This window comes from Canis aureus, chromosome 1 (genome assembly GCF_053574225.1).
Source record: "Canis aureus isolate CA01 chromosome 1, VMU_Caureus_v.1.0, whole genome shotgun sequence".
Lineage (NCBI taxonomy): Eukaryota > Metazoa > Chordata > Mammalia > Carnivora > Canidae > Canis > Canis aureus.
In genome coordinates this window covers 110,876,161-110,897,403 of record NC_135611.1, presented here as the reverse complement: position 1 = coordinate 110,897,403, position 21,243 = coordinate 110,876,161, and positions in this window count along the sequence as shown.

Genomic DNA, 21,243 nt, shown 5'->3' with positions numbered 1-21,243 from the left:
CCAACCACGTGTATCTATGGCTGCAACTTTACTTTGAAATGCACTGAAAAGTTAGATGAACTAAAGGATGGATAGAGAGGTGCATAGAGTAGATGGAAATATGATAAGACAAAAATGGTAAAGTGTTAGAATCTAAGTGGCAGACACGTGGGTGTTCACTGTACACTTCTTTTGCTTTCCTGTATGTTTGAAAAATCTTCATAATAAAATGCTGGGAGAAATTCAGGGACAATGAAATCAAATTTATAAACAAAACTACTTAAGCAGATTTAGAAATTGGTTAAGAAAATAATCCCATAAACAAAGTAAAAACATGACAATCTCAGAGAAAATATTTACAACTTACATCACATACAATGTTTATCTCCTTAATATATAAGAAAAAAACCCCAAAACCCAATGTTTTCAAATGTGCAAAAGAAATGAACAGATGAGGGGCACCTGGGTGGCTCAGTGGTTGAGCATCTGCCTTTGGCTCAGGTCATGATCCTGGGGTCCCGGGATCAAGTCCCACAACAGGTTCCCTGCAGGGAGCCTGCTTCTCCCTCTACCTGTGTCTCTGCCTTTCTCTCTGTGTCTCTCTTGAATAAATAAATACAATAAAAAAATAAATGAACAGACGGTTCACAGAAAAACAGGTATGAATAGTCCTTAATTATATGGAAAGATGGTCAGCTTTGCTCATAATAAGAACAATGCCAATTGAAACTCCTCTGAAGTAGCCTTTCTCCCTTATAAAACTAGCAAAATCTCATAAGCTGCAAAACACACTCTCATGCATTGCTGATGGGGCATGCCAAATGATAACCCTTCTGGGACAAATTCGACAGTAGCTCACTAACAAAACAACATATACATTTGCTCTCCCACTTGGCAATGCCCCTTTAGGAACATACCACGAAGACCCACCTATCCAGCGATGGGGATGAGAGTGCATTTGAGCTGGGTACCTTCGAAGAACAGAAAGGAGACCCAGCATCTCTGGAACAGGTGGGGCTATTTTTAACTTTTTATTTTGAAGAATAGTATCCATGTACTATTCATCTAGATTCACTGCTCATTAATATTTGCTTAACTTGCTTTTATCTCTCTCCATACCTGTCTGATGATGATGATGATGATGATGATGATGATGATGATGAATGGCTCATTTGAAAGTAATTTTAAACATCATAAGCCTTTACCTCTAAATGCTTTAGTGAGTAATTCCTAAGAACAAAAACATTATCCTTTTTTTTTTTAAAGATTTAATTTATTTATTCATGAGAGACACAGAGAGAGAGACAGAATCATAGGTAGAGGGAAAAGCAGACTCCACACGGGAGCCCCATGGGGTACTCAATCCCAGGACCCTGGGATCGTGCTCTGAGCCGAAGGCAGATGATCAATCACTGAGCCACCCAGGCATCCCACAAAGACATTATCCTAAAGACAACAAGACAGTTATGGGATTTTGGAAATTTATCATGGGCATGAACTGTTTTTTTTTTTTTTTTAAGATGTTATTTTTTTTTTAGATTTTTTTTCTTTTTATTTGAGAGAGAGAACAAACACAAGTGGGAGGCAGAGGGAGAGGGAGAAGCAGACTGCCCACTGAACAGGGATCTTGATGTGGGGCTCAATACCAGAACTCTGGGCCCTGACCTGAGTTGAAGGCAGGCGCTTAACCCACTAAGCCACCCAGGTGCCCCTAAGATTTTATTTTTTAAATAATGTCTACATCCAACGTGGGGCTCAAACCTGCAACCCTGAGATCAAGAGTCACAGGCTCCACCAACTGAGCCAACCAGGTCCCAAGACACATACTATTTTTAGTACACAGTCTATAATAAAAAATTTCCAAGTGTAAAAAAAAAATTTCCAAGTGTCACAAAAATGTCTTTTTTAGTCTCATTTTTCCTGTCCAGGTTTCAATCCAGGATCACACATTACATCTAGTTGTCCCGTTTCTTTAGTCTCCTTTAATCTGTACCACTTCTCATCGTTCCTTTGTGCTCCGTGACATGAAGATCTTTGAAGCAGAACTGTTTTGAAGTTGAAAAACACTGTGAATTTTGTGGAATTGGGGTTTTATTATTGGACTGAGATCTTATGCAATTGTGGATGATGGTGGGAAAAGGTCTAGAGAGGGGAGTTGAGGGAGAGGTGGAAAATCACCAACCAACCCTCTTGAAGCACTGGTGCAGGTGGACAAGTCAGAGCTTTCAGGAAAATCTGGGAAGCTGGTATATCCAACTGCCAGAGTAGGATCTCAAAGGACAACCGGTGTGAGGAAGTATCTGGAAGGCTGTTGCCTCTGCATCCAATAGTGGGCCTGGGATTACTGTTGGTTAGCAGGGCAGAAAGTTGAGATGAACAGAGTGTGAGGAAAACAGGTCACAAAGCCTGTGCTTTTGTCTGTCCATCTGTCCGTCTCTCTCACTGCAATGGAGAGCAAGAGTGAGCTGGAACCCACTGGCACAGCCATATTTGTGTCTAGCCATGTCTGAATGGAATCAACCACCCAGAACCAGTGACCAAGCTTCATGTCTTCCTTTGAGTTTTCATGTGGTTTTCTCTGTAGTCTGAACCATAAGGGAGAAAGGGATTCTGAGAAAAGCAGGCGCAGCTCAGCCCCGTTGACACAGCACAAAATCACCAGAGAAGTGTGACTTGTTTTCTCGATTCCCTAGAAGAGCTTCTGTGAGATTGGTTGTTGGTTAAGTGTCTGGAAGATTTCACCAGTGAGACCATCCGGGCCTGGATTTGTGTGGGGAAGTTAATTTGGGGTTAAATTTCCTTAATAGATATAGGACAATTCAGATTTCCTATTTTTCCTTGGGTCAGTTGTGGTTAAGTTTTACTTTTCAAAGAATTTATCAAAAAAATAAAAAAAAAAAAAAACAAAGAATTTATCCACTTCATCTGAATTTTCAAATGCAGTGGTTCCTAATATCATCTTTATTACTTTTCCCATGCTTGTAGGATCTTTAATGATGTCTCATTTTGATTCTTTTTTTATTTTTTAGATTTTATTTATTTATTCATGAGAGACACACAGAGAGGTAGAGACGTAGGCAGAGGGAGAAGCAGGCTCCCCCCAGGAAGCCTGATGCAGGACCTGATCCTAGGACCCTGGGATCGAGACCTGAGCCAAAGGCAGACGCTCAACCACTGAGCCACCCAGGTGCCCCCTCATTTTGATTCTTGATATTGATAATCTGTTTTTTCTCTTTTTCTTCTTCATTGCCCCTAATAGGGATTTATTGAGTATATTAACCTTATATTTATTCATTTTAAAGATTTTTTTCTTAAATGTTTAAGTAATTTCTACACCCCGCACAGGGCTTGAACTCACAACCTTGAGATCAAGAATCCCACACTTCACCAACTAAGTCAGCCAGGTTCCCTAACCTTTTATTTTATTTTATTTTATTTTATTTTGCCCTGACCTTTTAAATAAATGACTTTGCCTTGCTGATTTTTATATTGTATGTTTTCTATTTCACTGATTTCTGCTCCTATCTATATTACTTTATATTCTACTTTGTTTTTAATTTGTTGTTCTTTATCTACCTCCTTAGATATTGGTTTTTTAAGTTTTACTTTTCTAATGCACACATAAAAGATGATTTCCCTCTAAACATAATGTTTACGACATCTAGAAGTTTTGCTGTGTTGCATGTTACCTTCACTCATTTAAAAATGATTTTTTACTTCTTCTTGACTCATGAGCCATTTAGAAGTATGCTGCTTAACATCCAAACGTGCAGATATTTTAGTTATGTAAGTATTGTAGTGCTCAGATTTATTTATTTATTTTAAAGATTTTATTTATTTATTTATTTATTTATTTATTTATTTATTTATTTGAGAGAGAGAGGGAGAACTTGAGCAGGGGAGAGGGGACAGAGGGAGAGGGAGAAGGAGACACCCTGCTGAGTAGGGAGCCTGATGTGGGGCTCAATCCCAGGATCCCAGGATCATGACCTGAACCAAAGGCAGTTACTTAACTGGCTGAGCCACCCAAGCACCCCTGCAGTGCTCTGACTTAATTCAAAAGCGACTGGTGAACAAGTCTTGGCAAGGATATGGAGAAAAAAATGAACCTTCTTGCACTGTTGGTGGGAATGCAAATTGCTTTAGCCACTGTAAAAGACACTATGGAGGGCCTTCAAAAAATTAAAAATAGAACTACCCTATGATCCAGTAATCACACTACTGGGTATTTACCCAAAGAACATGAAAACACTAACTTGAAGGGATACATGCACCTCTGTGCTTATTGTAGGATTATTTACAGTAGCCAAGATATTGGAAGCAGCTCGTGTCCATTGATAGATGAATGGAAAAAGAAGACATGATATATATTTTTTCCAGCCATAAAAATAATGAAATCTTGCCATTTGCAGCAACATGAACAGAGATCTAGAGAGTATTATGCTAAGCAAAATAAGCCAGCCAGAGAAAGACAAATACCATATGATCTTACTCATGTGTGGAATTTAAGAAACAAAATAAAGGAACAAAGGAGGGGGGGGGAGAGAAACCAAAAAACAGACTCCTCTATAGAGAACAAACTGAAGATTACCAGAGGGGAGGTGGGTGGGAGGATGTGTGAAATAGGAAGGGGATTAAGAGTACACTTCTCATGATGAGCACTGAGCAATGTATAGAATTGTTGAATCACTATATTGTACATCTGAAATTAATATAACACTGTATGTTAAAATACTGGAATTAAAATAAAAATTTTAAAGTGATTGAAGAATATCTTCTTATATATGAAATTCTTATACATGAAATATAATTTTCATCCCTTGAAATTTTTCTTTCATTTTTCCAAAGGTTTATTTATTCATCTTAGGGATGGTAGGGGCAGATGGAGAGGGAGAGAGAGAATCCCAACTAGACACCCCGCTGAGTGTGGAGCCCAATGCAGGGCTCAATTCGAAGACCCTGAGATCATGACCTGAGCTGAAATCAAGAGTCAGAGACTGGGACGCCTGGGTGGCTCAGCAGTTGAGGATCCGCCTTCAGCTCAGGGCATGATCCTGGGGTCCCAGAATCAAGTCCCACATCAGGCTCCCTGCAAGGAGCCTGCTTCTCCTCCTTGCAGTGTCTCTGCTTCTATCTCTGTGTCTCTCATGAATAAGTAAATAAAATCTTTAAAAAAAAAAAACTGTTGGACACCCAACTGACTGAGCCACTCAGGCACCCCTCAATTTTATTTTTCTAAGATTATTTTTAAGTAATCTCTACACCCAACATGGGGCTATCAAGAAGAACTGACAAGGCATTTACCAAAAGGCAAAAAATACAATTTGAAGAGACAGAGTGAGCATCAGAAGCATGATGCTCTGTGAGACATGGCAGGGATGTTGGAATTATCAGACCAGGAATTTGAAACAACTATGATTCATATGCTAAGGGCTGTAATAGATAAAGTAGACAGAATGCAAGAACAGATGGGCAATGTCAGCAGAAAGATGGAAATCCTAAGAAAAAAATCCAAAAAGAAATGTCTGAGGTGTTGTGGGGAGAAGAAGCCTTCTAGTCCTGTGATTAGCGAGGCTGCATCACTAGACTGTGAACTTCACAAGTGTTTTTACTTTTTTTTTCTTCCTCTTAAGTCAGGGTGGACAGCTGGGATGGGCTGGAGTTGGGTTTTTCCCTCCCCCCAGGTGGGTTAGGCTCTCCTTAACTAGTTTCTCCTCAGGGTGAGCCTCATTAAGAACAGAGTGCTCTGCTGAATTTCAAAAATGGTCCTTTTTCTCCTCTTCCTGCCAGAAGCACAAGTGGATTTTTCTCTAATATTTACTCTGGGAACTTGGCTTGAGCTCCTGGAGGTAAATCTCTTAAAATTGTGGGGTTTGGGATGCCTGGGTGGCTCAGCGGTTAAGTGTCTGCCTTTGGCTCAGGTGGTGATCCCAGGGTCTGGAATCGAGGTCTGCATCAGGCTCCCCGCAGTAAGCCTGCTTCTCCCTTTGCCTGTGTCTCTGCCTCTGTGTGTCTCTCATAAGTCAATCAATCAGTCAATCAATCAATCAACCAAAAAATAAAATTATGGGGTTCTCCAGTGACTGGATCCCTCCTGGATTTTTTAACTCTCAGAATAGTCCACTCTGAGCCTCCAGCAACCCATCAATTACTGTTCTGGTTTTCCTGCCCCAGCACTGGTTTCCCCAGGGGTTTCTGCTCAGGAGTCTGCCCTGATAAGTTATTCTCTGTATTTGCCCGTCAGTCTCTCCAGTCATGGGGGCAGTGGTTTGCCCTATGTCCTCAATTCTCTTAAGGATTCTAGCAGAGTGGTCGACTTTTTAGTCTGTTCAGCTTTTCATTTGGTGTTAAGAGGGAGTGGTGACTTCCAAGTTCCTCACTTGTGAAACTGCAAAACAGAAACCGCCTTAAAGGGCTCCATTTACTTGAAAAAAGAAAGTGTAGGGGATCCCTGGGTGGCTCAGAGGTTTAGCGCCTGCCTTTGGCCCAGGGCACGATCCTGGAGTCCCGGGATCGAGTCCCACATCGGGCTCCCGGCATGGAGCCTGTTTCTCCCTCCTCCTGTGTCTCTGCCTCTCTCTCTCTCTCTCTGTCTATCATAAATAAGTAAATTTAAAAAAAAAAGAAAGTGTATTTTGCAGTTGTTGGATGTAGTGTTCTATATGTGTCAATTAGTTCAAGTTGATTAACTGCATAATTCAAACCTATATTTTTTCTGATTTTTTTGGACCGTCCTATCAGTTACTACATGAAGCATGTTAAAATATCCAACTATGATTGGGAATTTGTCTACTTCTCCTTTTAGTTCTGTCAACTTTTGCTTTATGCTTTTAAGATACATTATTAGATGCATGCAGGTTTAAGATTATTATATGTTCCTAATCATTTTAAATTATGAACTGTCCCTCCTAACTCCTAATACTTTTATCTAAAGTCTACTTTGTCTGATATTAATACAGCCACACCAGCTTTCTTTCTTCTACTTAGTATTTGCATTGTACTTATTTTCCCTTTCTTTTACTCTAAATCCATCTGTGATTTTATATTTAAGGTAAAAAGAATAAAGGTGCCTGGCTGCTGGCTCAATCAGTGAAGCGAGCAACTCTTGATCTCAGGGTTGTGAGTTTGAGCCCCATGTTGGGTGTAACTAGTAATTCAAAATATTGAACTTTCTTACTATAGATATTACTTAAAAATAAAATCTTAAAAAAAAAAAAAAAAAGGATGCTTGGGTGACTCAGTGGTTGAGCGTCTGCCTTGGCTCAGGTCATGATCTCAGGGTCCTGGAGTTGAGTCCTGCATCAGGCTCCCCTCAGGGAGCCTGCTTCTCCCTCTGCCTATGTCTCTGCCTTTCTGTGTCTCTCATGAATAAACAAAATATTTTTTTAAAATCTAAAAAATATGTATTAAGATCTTGTTTTTCATCCAGTTTGGCAATGTTTTCCTTTTCTTGGAGTGTTAGTTTTCATTTACATTTAATATATTTAGATTACTATTAATTATCTATCGCTGTGTAACAAATCACCCCAAAATTATAGGCTTAAATCAAGAACAATAATTTATTATCTCTAGTTTCTCTGAATTCAGAACTCCTGGGTGGCTCATCTGCATGACTCAGAATTCTCTTGCCAACACTTGTTATTAACTGTCCTTTTAATTCTAGCCATTCTAGGGGATTGAGATGATATCTCATTGTGGTATTGACTTGCAGTTTTCCAGTGACTAATGATTTTGAGTGCCTCATCACGGGCCTGTTGGACACTTGCATACCTTTTTTGAGAAATGTCTACTCAGATCCTTTGCCCATTTTAAAATTGGGTCCTCTTTTTATTATTGAATTTTAAGAGCTCTTTATATATTGTAAATACAAGTCTCTCATCAGATCTATGATTTGCAAATATTTTCTTTTAATCTGTGTGTTCTTTTCACTTTCTTTATGCTATGCTTTGAAGCACAAATCTTTTTAATTTTAATGAAGTCCAGTTTATCTATTTTTCCCTTTGTTTACTTTCATTTCTAAGGCTGTTACTACTGACATAGAATTCTAGGGTAACAATTTCTTTTTCCTTTTGGTGCTTTAAGCATGTTATTCCATTGTCTTTTGGCATCTGTTATGGATTGAATTGTGCCTCCCGCCAAAAAACCCTCCAGACATGTTGAAGTTTAATTCCCAGGATCTCAGAATGAGACCTTATCGGGAAATAGTGTTGTGGATGTAATAAGTTAAGATGAGGTCATACTGAAATAAGGTGCACCTCTAATCCATTATGACTAGTGTCCTTATTACGATGGCCATGTGAAGTCGAGACAAAGGGAGAAGGCCAGCTGAACACGAAGGGGATCCCTGGGTGCTCAGTGGTTCAGCACCTGCCTTTGGCTCAGGGCATGATCCTGGAGTCCTGGGATCGAGTCCCACATCGGGCTCCCGGCATGGAGCCTGCTTCTCCCTCTGCCTGTGTCTCTGCCTCTCTCTCTCTCTCTCTTTCTATGTCTCTCATGAATAAATAAATTAAGTCTTTTTAAAAATTGCTTTTTAAAAAATTGCTTCTCTTTTCTCTCTGGAAGCTACTCCAATTATACACATGATAGATCATCTAACAGTGTCCACATCACTTGAGCATCTCTTATGTTTTTTCTCTCCTATTCTTTTGTTTTAGAGCTTCATTGTGGATAATCCCTATTGACCTGTATTTTTATTAAAGATTTTTTTATTTATATGAGAGACACAAAGAGAGAGGCAGAGACATAGGCAGAGGGATAAGAAGGCTCGCTATGGGGAGCCCAATTCAGGACTCGATCCCAGAACCCCAGGATCATAACCTGAGCCAAAGGCAGATGCTCAAGCACTGAGCCACCCAGTGCCCCCCTATTGACCTGTCTTCAAGTTCACTGTCCTTCCTTTCTGTTACCAGTAGTCTCCTGTTGAATCTAATGAATGAATTATTTTAAAATCAACATTATAGGAGCCCCTGAGTGGTTCAGTCAGTTAAGGTTCTGACTTGGTTTCTGCTCATGTCATGATCTCAGGGTTGTGAGATCGAGCCCTGTGTCAAGCTCCGCGCTCAGTGTGGAATCTGCTTGGGGTTCTTTCACCCTCTCCTTCCCCCTCTTCCTCTCCCCCTGTTCGTCGTCTCCCCCCTCTCTAAAATAAATAAATAATATCTTTAAAATAAAATCAACATTACAGACATAATTTATATATAATAAAATCTCACACTACATGTATATGGTTCATTGGGTTCTGAAAAATAATACACTTGTATGATCACCATACAAATCAAGGTTTAGAACATTTTTATTATTCTAGGAGGTCCTTTGTTCTTTCCAGCCAAATTTCCTTAACTCCTCCAGGCGATCACAGATCTGGTTTATGTTATGATTTATTAGCTTTGCATGGACTAGAATTTCATCTAAGTGAAATGGTATTGTTTGTACCCTTTTGGGGTTTGGCTTCTTTCTTTGGTGGTTTTGAATTCACCAGTGTTGTTATCTGGATGTAGCCTATTCCTTTTTATTGATGAGTGGTATCCATTGTATGACCATACTGTGATTTGTTTCTGATTACCTATTAATGAACATTTGGATTATTTCCAGTTCTTTTGATATTATGAGTAAATCTTCCATGAACATTTGTGTAAAGTTCCTTGTAAACATATGCTCTCATTTTTCTTGGGTAAATACCCAAGAGGAATTTCTCAGTCATCAGGTAAAAATATGTTCAACCTGAAAACAAACTGTCAACTTGTTTTCCAAAGCGAGGCACAATTTTATGTTCTTTTAACAATACGTGAGTGTTCCAGGTACTCTACATTTTTTTGCCAATGTCTAGTGTTGTCAGTCTCGTAAAATTTTAGCCTTCCTAGAAGATGTGTAGCGATATAACTTTGTGGTATTAATTTGAATTTCTCTGATGATTATAGATGTTGAATATCTTTGTGTGTCTGTTGGCCTTTCGTATATTTTCTTTTTGGAAGTGTTAACACTTGAGGTTAGATTTTTTGAACCTTGAAGGTTCACTTGAAGGTTAGATTTTTAAAATCTTTTTATTTATTTATTTTTTTAAATCTTTTTATTATTGGAGCTCCTGGCTGGTTTAGTTGGTGGAACATGCAACTCTTGATCTCAAAGTCATGAGTTCAAGCCCCACCTTGGGTGCAGAGACTACTTAAATAAATAAATTTAAAAAATCTTTTTATTATGGAGGTGTACAGATGATTTATGTATTCTGGATTCAGCTTCTCCGGCAGAAATACATATTGCAAATATTTCCTACCAGGTTCTGGCTTAGATGATTATTTCCTTAATTATGTCTTTTGAAGAACTGATTTTTAAATTTTTAAAAAGGATTTTATTTGGGGATCCCTGGTTGGCCCGGTGGTTTAGCACCTGCCTTCGGCTCAGGGCATGATCCTGGAGTCCAGGAATCCAGTCCCACATCGGGCTCACTGCACGGAGCCTGCTTCTCCCTCTGCCTGTGTCTCTGCCTCTCTCTCTTTCTCTGTGTCTCTTATGAATAAATAAATAAAATCTTTAAAAAATAAAAATAAAAAGATTTTATTTATTTGAGGGGCAGCCCGGGTGGCTCAGCGGTTTAACACCGCCTTCGGCCCAGGGCCTGATCCTGGAGACCTGGGATCGAGTCCCACGTCGGACTCCCTGCATGGAGCCTGCTTCTCCCTCTGCCTGTGTCTCTGCCTCTGTGTGTGTGTGTGTGTCTCTCATGAATAAATAAATAAATAAATAAATAAATAATCTTTAAACAAAAAGATTTTATTTATTTGAGACAGAGAGAAAACACAAAAGTAGGGGGAGGGGCAGAGGGAGAGAGAGAGGCAAATTCCTCGATGAGCAGGGAGCCCAACATAGAGCTCGATCCCAGGACCCTGGGATTATGACCTGAGCTGAAGGCAGCCACTTAACTGACTTAATTATCCAGGCACCCCCAGAAGTTTTTAACTTTGATGAAATTCCACTTATCTTCGTTTTTCTTTTTTTTTTTAAGTTTATATATATATATATATTTTTTTAAGTTTATATTTTTTAGTAATCTCTACATCTAACACAATGCTTGAACCCATGACCTCAAGATCAAGAGTCACATACTGTTCCGGCTGAGCCAGCCAGGCATCCCCTCCTCTTTTTTCTTTTGTGGCTAGTGATTTTAGTGTGCTGTCTAAAATATCTTTGCCTATCTTGTTTTAAAATAAAATCTTAGGGGAGCCCGGGTGGCTCAGTGGTAGAGCATCTGCCTTCAGTTCAGGGTGTGATCCCAGGGTCCTGGGATTGAGTCTCCCATCAGGCTCCCTGCAGGAAGCCTGCTTCTCCCTCTGCCTATGTCTCTGCCTTTCTCTGAGTCTCTCATGAATATAATTAATTAATGAATTAATTAATTAAAATGTTTAAAAATGAATAAATAAAATAAAATTATCTTTGCCTACCCCAAGTTCATGAAGATTTTCCCCAGTGTTTTCTTCTAGAATTTTTATGGTCTTGGCCTTTATACTTAGGTCTATGATTCATTTGAGTTAATTACTGTATGCTGTGTGAGCCAGGTTCAGTTTTGTTCATGTACATATCCAGTTGTTTCAGCACCATTTATTGAAAAGATTATCTTTACCTCCTGTCAATCATACTGACATATATTTAGAAAATCAACTTTGGGTTTGTGTTGGGCTCTTTATTCTGTTTGTGTGATATATATCCTTACACCAATACCATCTTGAATACTGTAACTTTATAGGAAGTCTTGAAATCAAGTAGTAAAGCTCTCCATCTCTGATTTTTTAAAAATATTTTATCTATCTATCTATCTATCTATCTATCTATCTATCTATCTATCTATTTATCTAAGAGAAATCAAGCACAAGCAGGAGGAAGGGCAGAGGGAGAGGGAGAGCCAGACTCCCCACTGAGCAGATGTGGAAGCCTAATGTGGGGCTTGATCCCAGGACCCTGGGATCATGACCTGAGCTGAAGGCAAAGACTTAACCAACTGAGCCATCCAGGTACCCCTATTTTTTTTTTTTTTGTAAGTAATCTCTACACCCAGCATGGGGCCCAAATCTACAACCCTGAGATCAGGAGTCATATGCTCTACTGACTGAGCCAGTCAGATGCTCCATCTCTAATATTTTAAGTCCTTGAATTTATATATAAAATTTAGAATCAGTTTGTAGTTTTCCCTAAGAAGATTCTGGGCTTTTGTTTGGGTTCATTTCTAGGCCCTTTATTCTGTATCTGATCTATTTTTTCTGTCTTTTTAGCAATAACACACTGTTTGATTATTGCAGTAGCAAAATAAATCTTGAAATCAGATAGTGTTAGCTTTGCAACTTTGTTGTTTTTTGAAGTTGTCTTAACCATTCATGGTCCTTTGTGTTTTCATGTGAATTTGAGAATTTCTACATTTGTCAATTTCTACAAAAAAAAAAAAGATAGCTGGGATTTTTATTGGGGTTGCATTGAATCTGTAGATAGATTTTAGGAGAATTGACAACAATATGAGCTTCCAATTCATGAATATAATCTAGCTGTCCATTTATTTAGGTTTTCATTAAATTCTTTCATTAATGTTTTATAGTTTTCAATGCCCACATCCTACATGTATTCTGTTATCTTTACATGTAAGTATTTTATGTTTTGTGACACTGTTATAAATGATAATTTTAAACGTTATTTTACAATTGTTAGTAGTATCTAAAAATCCAATTAATTTCCTGCATTTACCTTGTATCTTGCAACCTTGTTAAAATAATTTATTAGTGCCAGTACTTTATTATTTTTTTGCTAGAATACTTAGGATTTTCTATCTACATAATCGTATCACCACAAATGGAATTTTACTTCCTCTTTTCCTATCTGTTACCTTTTATTTCCTTTTTCCTGCCTTATTGCCCTGGCCAGGATCTCTATTACAATATTTAATAAAAGTGTGACAGCAGACATCCTTATCGTTTGTTTTTTTTTTTAGACATCCTTATCCTATTCCTGATCCTAGAGGGAGAGTGTTCAGTCTTTCACCAGTAAGCAAAATATTAGTGTAGCTCTTTGTAGATACCTTTGTTAAGTTAAGGAGATTTCATTGTATTTCTAGTTTTCTGGGAATTTTTACTGTGAATGTGTGTTGAATTATGTCACATTGTTGTCATTTATTGAGATGATGTGGTTTCTCTCCAAAATTCTATTAATGTGACTAATTTCATTGATAGTTTTATGATGGTTAAATCCACTTTGCAGTCTGGAATAAACCCCAATGGTCATGAAATGTTCCTCCTTTTTATATGTTGCTGTGGTAGATTTGTTAATATTTTGTTAAGGATTTTCGTATCTTTATTCATGGGGGACATTGGTTCTACTTTTCTTTTATTGTAATGCTTTTGTCTGATTTTGATTTCAAGATAATGTTGATCCCATAAAATGAATTGGTAAGCACTTTCTCCTCCTCTGTTCTGAAAGAGTTTATGTAAAATTGACATTACATCTTACTGAAATGTTTGGTAGGATTCAACTGTGAAGCTTTTTGGCTCTCATACCTTCTTTGTGGAAAGGTTTTTTTTTTTTTTATAAATGTTTATTTATTTATGATAGTCTCACAGAGAAAGAGAGAGGCAGAGACACAGGCAGAGGGAGAAGCAGGCTCCATGCACCGGGAGCCCGACGTGGGATTCGATCCCGGGTCTCCAGGATCGCGCCCTGGGCCAAAGGCAGGCGCCAAACCGCTGCGCCACCCAGGGATCCCTGTGGAAAGGTTTTTAACTATTAATTGATTTCTTTAATAGTTCTAATGTTATTGAGATATCCTATTTCTTCTGTGTCAATTTTGGTAATTTGCATTTTTCAAGGAATTTGTCCACTTCAACTAACTTGTCAAATTATTGGCATAATATTGTTCATACTATTCTTTTTCAATTCTTTTAATTTCTTTGGGAAATGCAGTGATGTCCTTTCTTCCATCTTTGAATTTAGAAAATTTTATCATTATTTTCTTGATTTGATCTAATGAGAAATCTATCAATTTTGTTAACTTTTTTCAAAGAACCAACTTTTTTTAAAAACTGAGTTTCCTTGTTTTTGGTCAATCTCCTATATCATTGGGATCCATTCTTTATTCTTTCCTTCTATTTATTTTGGGTTTAATTTACTCTTCTTTTCCTAGCTTCTTACATAAGTGGAAGCTTAGATCATTGATTTTAAACCTTTCTTCTTTTCTTTTCTTTTTTTTTAATTAATTAATTAATTTATTTATTTATGATAGTCACAGAGAGAGAAAGAGGCAGAGACACAGGCAGAGGGAGAAGCAGGCTCCATGCACTGGGAGCCCAATGTGGAATTCGATCCCGGTCTCCAGGATCGCGCCCTGGGCCAAAGGCAGGCGCCAAACCGCTGCGCCACCCAGGGATCCCTCTTTTCTTATTTTTTTAAAGATTATTTATTTATTTATTTATTTATTTATTTATTTATTTATTTATTTATTTATGAGAGACACGGCGGGGCGGGGTGGGGGTGGGGAGAGGCACAGGGAGAAGCAGACTCCATGCAGGGAGCCTGACGTGGGACTCGATCCCGGGACTCCAGGATCATGCCCTGGGCTGAAGGCAGGCGCTCAACCACTGAGCCACCTAGGGATCCCCCCTTATTTTATTTTTTAAAAGAATTTATTTATTTATTTGGGAGAGAGCATGTGTGAGCAGGCATGAGTCGAGGGAGGGGCAGAGGGAGAAAGAGAGAATCAGACTCCCTGTTGAGCAGGGAGTCCAATGCAGGGTTCAATCCTAGGATACTGGGATCATGACCTGAGCCAAAGGCAGATGCTTAACTAAGTGAATCACCCAGGCACCCCTAAACCCTTCTTCTTTTCTAATATAAACATTCAAATATATAATTTTGAGTTAATTTTTATATGTAACCTTTATATTTAGAATGTGCTTCCTATAGGCTGCATACAGTTCAAAACAGATAGTCCAGCTTGGCAATATTTGTCTTGTAATTGGGTGTTTCCATAATTTAGGTTCAATGTGATTATTGGTTTGGTAAGGTGTAAATCTGTCATCTTGATTTTTTTTAATATATCTTATGAAGTATTTGTTCTCCTTTCCACCTTTCTTTTGGACTGAGTATTCTCTATGATTCTAATTTATCTTCTTTTAGGTTTATTAGCTCTAGCTCTCTTTTTCCCATTCTTTTAGTGTTTGCTTAGTTTATGTTATAGCATTAACCTATCACAGACTATGTTCAGTGACCTACTAACACTCACATATGGCCTAAGAACCTTGCAACAGGACCTTTGCATGTCTCCCCTTCTGACATTTGTGCTGTTGTCATGCATTTTACTGTTACATATTTTATATACTCCATAACATTGTAATTAATTTTGCTTACACAATCAATTGCCTTTTAAAGAGATTTGAATAATAATAATAATAATAATAATAACCCAGCTTGTGTACTTACCCACCATTTCTGGTGGTTACTAAATAGTTACCATTTCTAGTGTTTCTCATTCCTTCGTGTAGATCCAGATTTCCATCTGGTATCTTTTTCCTTCTGCTTGAAGGGCTTTCTGTAACATTTCCTGTTTTGCGGGTCTGCTGGTGATAAATTCTTTAAGCTTTGGAATGTCAAGAAAAGTCTTTTTTGCCTTCAGTTTCTTAAAGCTTTTAAAATTTTTTAAAGATTTATTTATTTATTTATCATAGACACAGAGAGAGAGGCAGAGACACAGGAGGAGGGAGAAGCAGGCTCCATACCGGGAGCCCGATGTGGGACTCAATCCCGGGACTCCAGGATCGCGCCCTGGGCCAAAGGCAGGCGCTAAACTGCCGAGCCACCCAGGGATACCCAAAGCTTTTAAATTTTTAAAAATTGTGGTAAAATAGAACACAAATGGACCATCCTAACCATTTTTAATGCACATTTCATGAGCATTAAATACATTCATATTGCTGTGCAACCTTCACCACCATCCAACTCTAGAACTTTTTTGTGAGTACAAACGGAAACTCTGTGCTCGTTAAACACCAACTCCCCATTTCTTCCTACCCTCAGATCCTGAAAAGCACTATTCTGTTTTCTCTATCAATTTGACTATTCTATATACCACATCTAAAGGGAATCATACAGTATTTGTCCTTTTGTGTCTGGCTTATTTCACTTAGCATTATGTCTTTAAAGTTCATTCGTTTTGTGGCATGTATCATAATTTTCTTCCTTTTGAAGGCCGAATAATATATCATTGTATGGATGTACCACATTTTGGTTACCCATTCATCTGTCAGTGGATACCTGGACTGCTTCCACCTTTTTGTCCATTGTGAATAGTGCTGCTATGAACATTGGTGTACGAGTACTGTGTGAGCCCCTTAATTCTTTGGGAGCACATAGCTAGAAGTGAAAATGCTGGATCTCTTGGTAATTCTATGTTTAACCTCACAAGGAACTCCCATACTGATTTCCATAGTGGCTGCACCATTTTGAATTCCCACCACAATGCACATGAGTTCCGATTTCTCCACATCCTTACTGACACTTGTTATTTTCCTTTTTTTGTTCTTAATTAATAGCCATCCTAATGAAAGTGAAGTGGTTATATCATTGTGCTTTTGATTTGCATTTCCCTGATGAGCTTTTTTTAATGGGCTTATTGGCCATTTATATGTCTTCCTTGGAAGAATGTCTTTTTGTTTGTTTGTTTAAACAGATTGCTTTGCTAGAACAAATACAATTTTTTTTGGAGAAATATCTTTTAAAGTTGGGCAGCCTGGTGGCTCAGCGGTTTAGCGCTGCCTTCGGCCCAGGGTATGATCCTGGAGACTCGGGATCAAGTCCCATGTCTGGCTCCCTGCATGGAGCCCACTTCTCCCTCTGCCTGTGTCTCTGCCTTTGTCTCTTTCTCTCTCTCTCTCTGTGTGTGTGTGTGTATGTGTGTGTGTGTCTCATGAATAAATAAATAAAATCTTTAAAAAAAGAAATATCTTTTAAAGTCCCTTGCCCATTTTTTAATCAGGTTATCAGTTATTTTGTTTTTGAATAATAGGCGTGTGTGTTTGTGTGTGTGTGTGTGTGTGTGTGTGTGTGTGTGTTTATGTAGACTCCAAGCCCAGTGTGGAGCCCAGTGCAGGGTTTGAACTCACAATCTTGAGATCAAGACCCAAGTGGAGATCAAGAGTCAAGTGCTTAACTGATTGAGCCACTCAGGCGCCCCAAGGAGTTCTTTTTATATTCTGGATATGACTCCCCCTCTCACATGAATCATTTGCGAATATTTTCTTCCATTCTATGGGGTGTCTCTCTTGATAGTATCTTTGTATCAAGTATTACTCTCTTGATAGTATCCTTTGATCCACAAAAGTTTTTTTTTAAGATTTTGTTTATTTATTCATAGAGACACACACAGAGAGAGAGGCAGAGACACAGGCAGAGGGAGAAGCAGGTCCCCTATAGGAAGCCTGACATGGGACTCGATCCAGGGTCTCCAGGATCACACCCCAGGCTGCAGGCGGCGCTAAACCGCCACGCCACCAGGGCTGCCCAAAAGTTTTTAATTTAGGCAAAGTCCATCTGATCTATTAACAGTCAAAAAATTAATCCAAGTAATCTATCCCACAGAATAAAGAAGAAAATAATTGGATTACAATTCAAGAAACAGAAAAAGCATCAAGCACATTTTATCTCCCATTCCACCCCCCAAAACTCTCACCAAACCAGGACTAGAAGGGATTTTCATGTGACCATGGCCCATATGAAGACTCTTCTCCCTGTCCAGCTCCTCTCTTTTTATCTCCAGTGACAAGGCTGCTTGGCCACTTCCTGGCTGTGTGACCAGATAGAGTGACTGTCAGGGATTGGGAATCTCATGAGTACATCAGGGACGGTGACACGATCCATCTCCTGGGAGTAGTGGGGGAGGGTGACCTGGTTCCAGGAAGCAAGGTGCAGGCACAATTAGGCACATGCTTGGCCTGGCATACAAGGGGCCTCATGGATAGTGGCTAGGAGCTCTTGAAATCTACCTGTATGGAGTTAAAATCTCAGCCACTGCCTCTAACATACTCTTTCCTAGCTGGTGCCTAACCTTCTGAGTCTGCTTTCTGCCTGAGATAAATAGTTCCTTCTCCCAGAGCCAGAGGATAATGCCATGGGATGCTGCACATTTGGGCCACACTCAAGGAGCTTCTCCTTTTTCCTTTCTTTCTTTTCTTTCTTTCTTTCTTTCTTTCTCTCTCTCTCTTTTTTTTTTTTGGAGATGGGGAGGGAGAGGGAGGGGGAAAGGGAGAAAGGGAGAGAAGGAATTTTTAAAAGATTTTTAAAAATTAATTAATTAATTAATTTGACAGCACAAGCAGGGGGAGGCTGCAGGCAGAGGGAGAGGGAGAAGCAGGCTCCCCGCTGAGCAGAGAGCCTGACACAGCTCCATCCCAGGACCCTGAGATTATGACCTGGAATGAAAGCAGATGCTCAATTGATTGAGCCATGCAGGCGCCCTGAGAGAGAGGATTTTTTAAAAGATTTTATTTATTTATTCACAAGAGACAGAGAAAGAGGCAGAGACATGGGCAAAGTGAGAAGCCGACTCCCTGCAGGGAGCCCCATGCGGGACTCGATCCCTGGACCTGGGGATCACGCCTAGGCTGAAGGCAGACATTCAACCATGGAGCCACCCAGGCATCCTGAGAGAGAGAATGTTAAGCAGGCTTCACACCCAGCACAGAGCCCAACACGGGGCTCAATGCCCAACTCGATCTCGTGACTCTGAGTTTATGACCTGAGCTGAAATCAAAAGTTGGACGCTTAATCAACTGAGCCACCCAGGCGCCCGCCAAGGAGCACCTACCAATAAATAGCTTCAGTGCTTTCCCAGTGCCACAGCCAGAAACGGGTGGAATCAGAACTGAATATACCTCCATCTGAGTCCAAACAGCTAGTATTTTCCTAGCACTTTCCATGAGTCAGGACCTGGCCCAAATGCCTCACCAGGGACTGCCTTGCTGTGCCCTCCCAGCTACCTTGCTCAGAGGAGTGGCTGTTGTCCAAGGCTGGGGTATACAGGCAGGGTATACTGGCTGGGTGATGACTCTGACCACATTCCTTCCCGCTCTGTTTCCAAACCTGCATGTTTGTTGAGAAGGGGCATGAGTGAATCCTCAGGAGCATGGGACTTGGCATGCAGTAGACACTGAATTAATGCAGCCATTAGGACCTTCCCCCCCCCCCCATTTTACAAAAATGGAAACTGAGGCTCAGAGGTCAGAGTAAGGTCAGAGCTGCTCAGGGAACCAAACAGCTGTTTGCTATCTAGAAAAAAGTGGCGTACCATAACAACCAAAGAGTAGAGACAACGTAAACATCCCTCAGCTGATACACGGGTAAATAGAATGTGGTGCACACATGCACCTGCAATACTATTCAACAGTAAAAAAAAGGAAGGACATACTGACACAAGCCACAATGTGGCTGAACCTGGAACATATCTGTGCCAAGTGAAAGAAGAGAGACATTAAAGACCACATGTTTATTCACAAATAGCCAAACTATTGCAAGAGCCCCCACGTCCATCCACAGATGAACAGATAAAGAAAACATGGTCTAGCCACGCAATGGAATAATATTCAGGCTTCAGAAAAGGAAATCCTAACCGTCTGTGACCATATGGATGGACCTGGAAGACGTTATGCTAAGTGAATCCCACCAGTCACGGTAGGACAGACTGCACGATTCCACTTCTCTGAGCTCTCTAAAAAACTCACAGAAGCAGAGGATAGGATGGTGATCCCAGGACGGGGGGCGGCAGGGGGGCTAAGGGGAGGTGTTTATTGGAGATAAAGTTGGTCAGCAGGCTGGGTGAGCTCCAGAGATCTGCGGTAGGATGTTGTGTCTGGAGCTAACGATGCTGTATTGTACACTTAGACTGATTCAGTCGGAGGAGCACGTGACTCTTGATCGTGGGGCCGTGAGTTTGAGCCCCACGTGGGGTGTTGAAATTAATAAAATAAATAAAACTTTTTTAATGTTTTAAGGGATGCCAAGGTGGCTCAGTGGTTGAGTGTCTGCCTTGGGCCCAGGTCATGATCCCGTGGTCCTGGGACTGAGTCCTGCATCAGGCTCCCTGCTTAGTGACAATGAATAAATAAATAAGATCTTTAAAAAAAAAAATAGCGTAGGGTCACCTGGGTGGCTCAGCAGTTGAGCATCTGCCTTCAGCTCAGGGCGTGATCCTGGAGATACATAAAATCTTTTTTTTTTTTAAGGATTTTATTTATTTATTCATGAGAGACACAGGCAGAGGGAGAAGCAGGCTCCATGCAGGGAGCCCGACGTGGGACTCGATCTTGGGTCTCCAGGATCAGGCCCTGGGCCAAAGGCGGTGCTAAACCGCTGAGCCACCTGGGCTGCCCCACATAAAATCTTTTTTTAAAAATGTGTTAGGAAGGCAGATCTCATGTTAAGTGTTACACACACACACCCCCACATATTCTGTGATCCTATTTATTTATTTTAAGGATTTTACTTGTTTATTCATGAGACACACACAGAGAGGCAGAGACACAGGCAGAGGGAGAAGCAGGCTCCATGCAGGGAGCCCGATGCGGGACTCGATCCCAGGATTCTGGGATCACACCCTGAGCCAAAGGCAGGCGCTAAACCACTGAGCCACCCAGGCATCCCATCTGTGATCCCATTTAAATGAAATGCCCAAAATAGGCAAATCTACAAAGACTAGCCATCACCAGGACCTGAGGGGGAGAGGCAGCTAAGAGGTACAGGGTTTCTTTTGGGGGTGATGACAGTTCTAAAATTGACTGTGGTGCTGGTTGCACAACTTGGCGAATATACCAAGGGTGACTGAATCGAACCTTTCAAGGATTGAACTGTCTGGCATGCAAATCCTATTTCCGTAAAGCTGCTTCAAATGGGGGACCCAAATCTGGAAAGAACACTGCCACGCTGAGGCTCACACGTCCTTCACAAACTGCCCACACACCGCAACCTGTCATTAACTCCTCAACCCCTGTCTCATACATAAGGGACATCGAAAGCGTCCTCTTAGGAGTGGAAGTGAGGGGGGTACGTCCTCTGGACATCTCACCTTGTCCCGGGCAAAGAGAGGTTACGCAGTTCCCCAGAGAGGGGCAGCTTCCTGCCCAACGTCACACAGCCCCAAGGCTCCAAGAGTCCTGAGTCCCCACCTTCCTGAGTTCACACGTGGGTGAGGTTCCATCCCCAGCCCCAAAGCTGACCCCTGGCTGCCTCCTCCTTCCCAATTCTCAG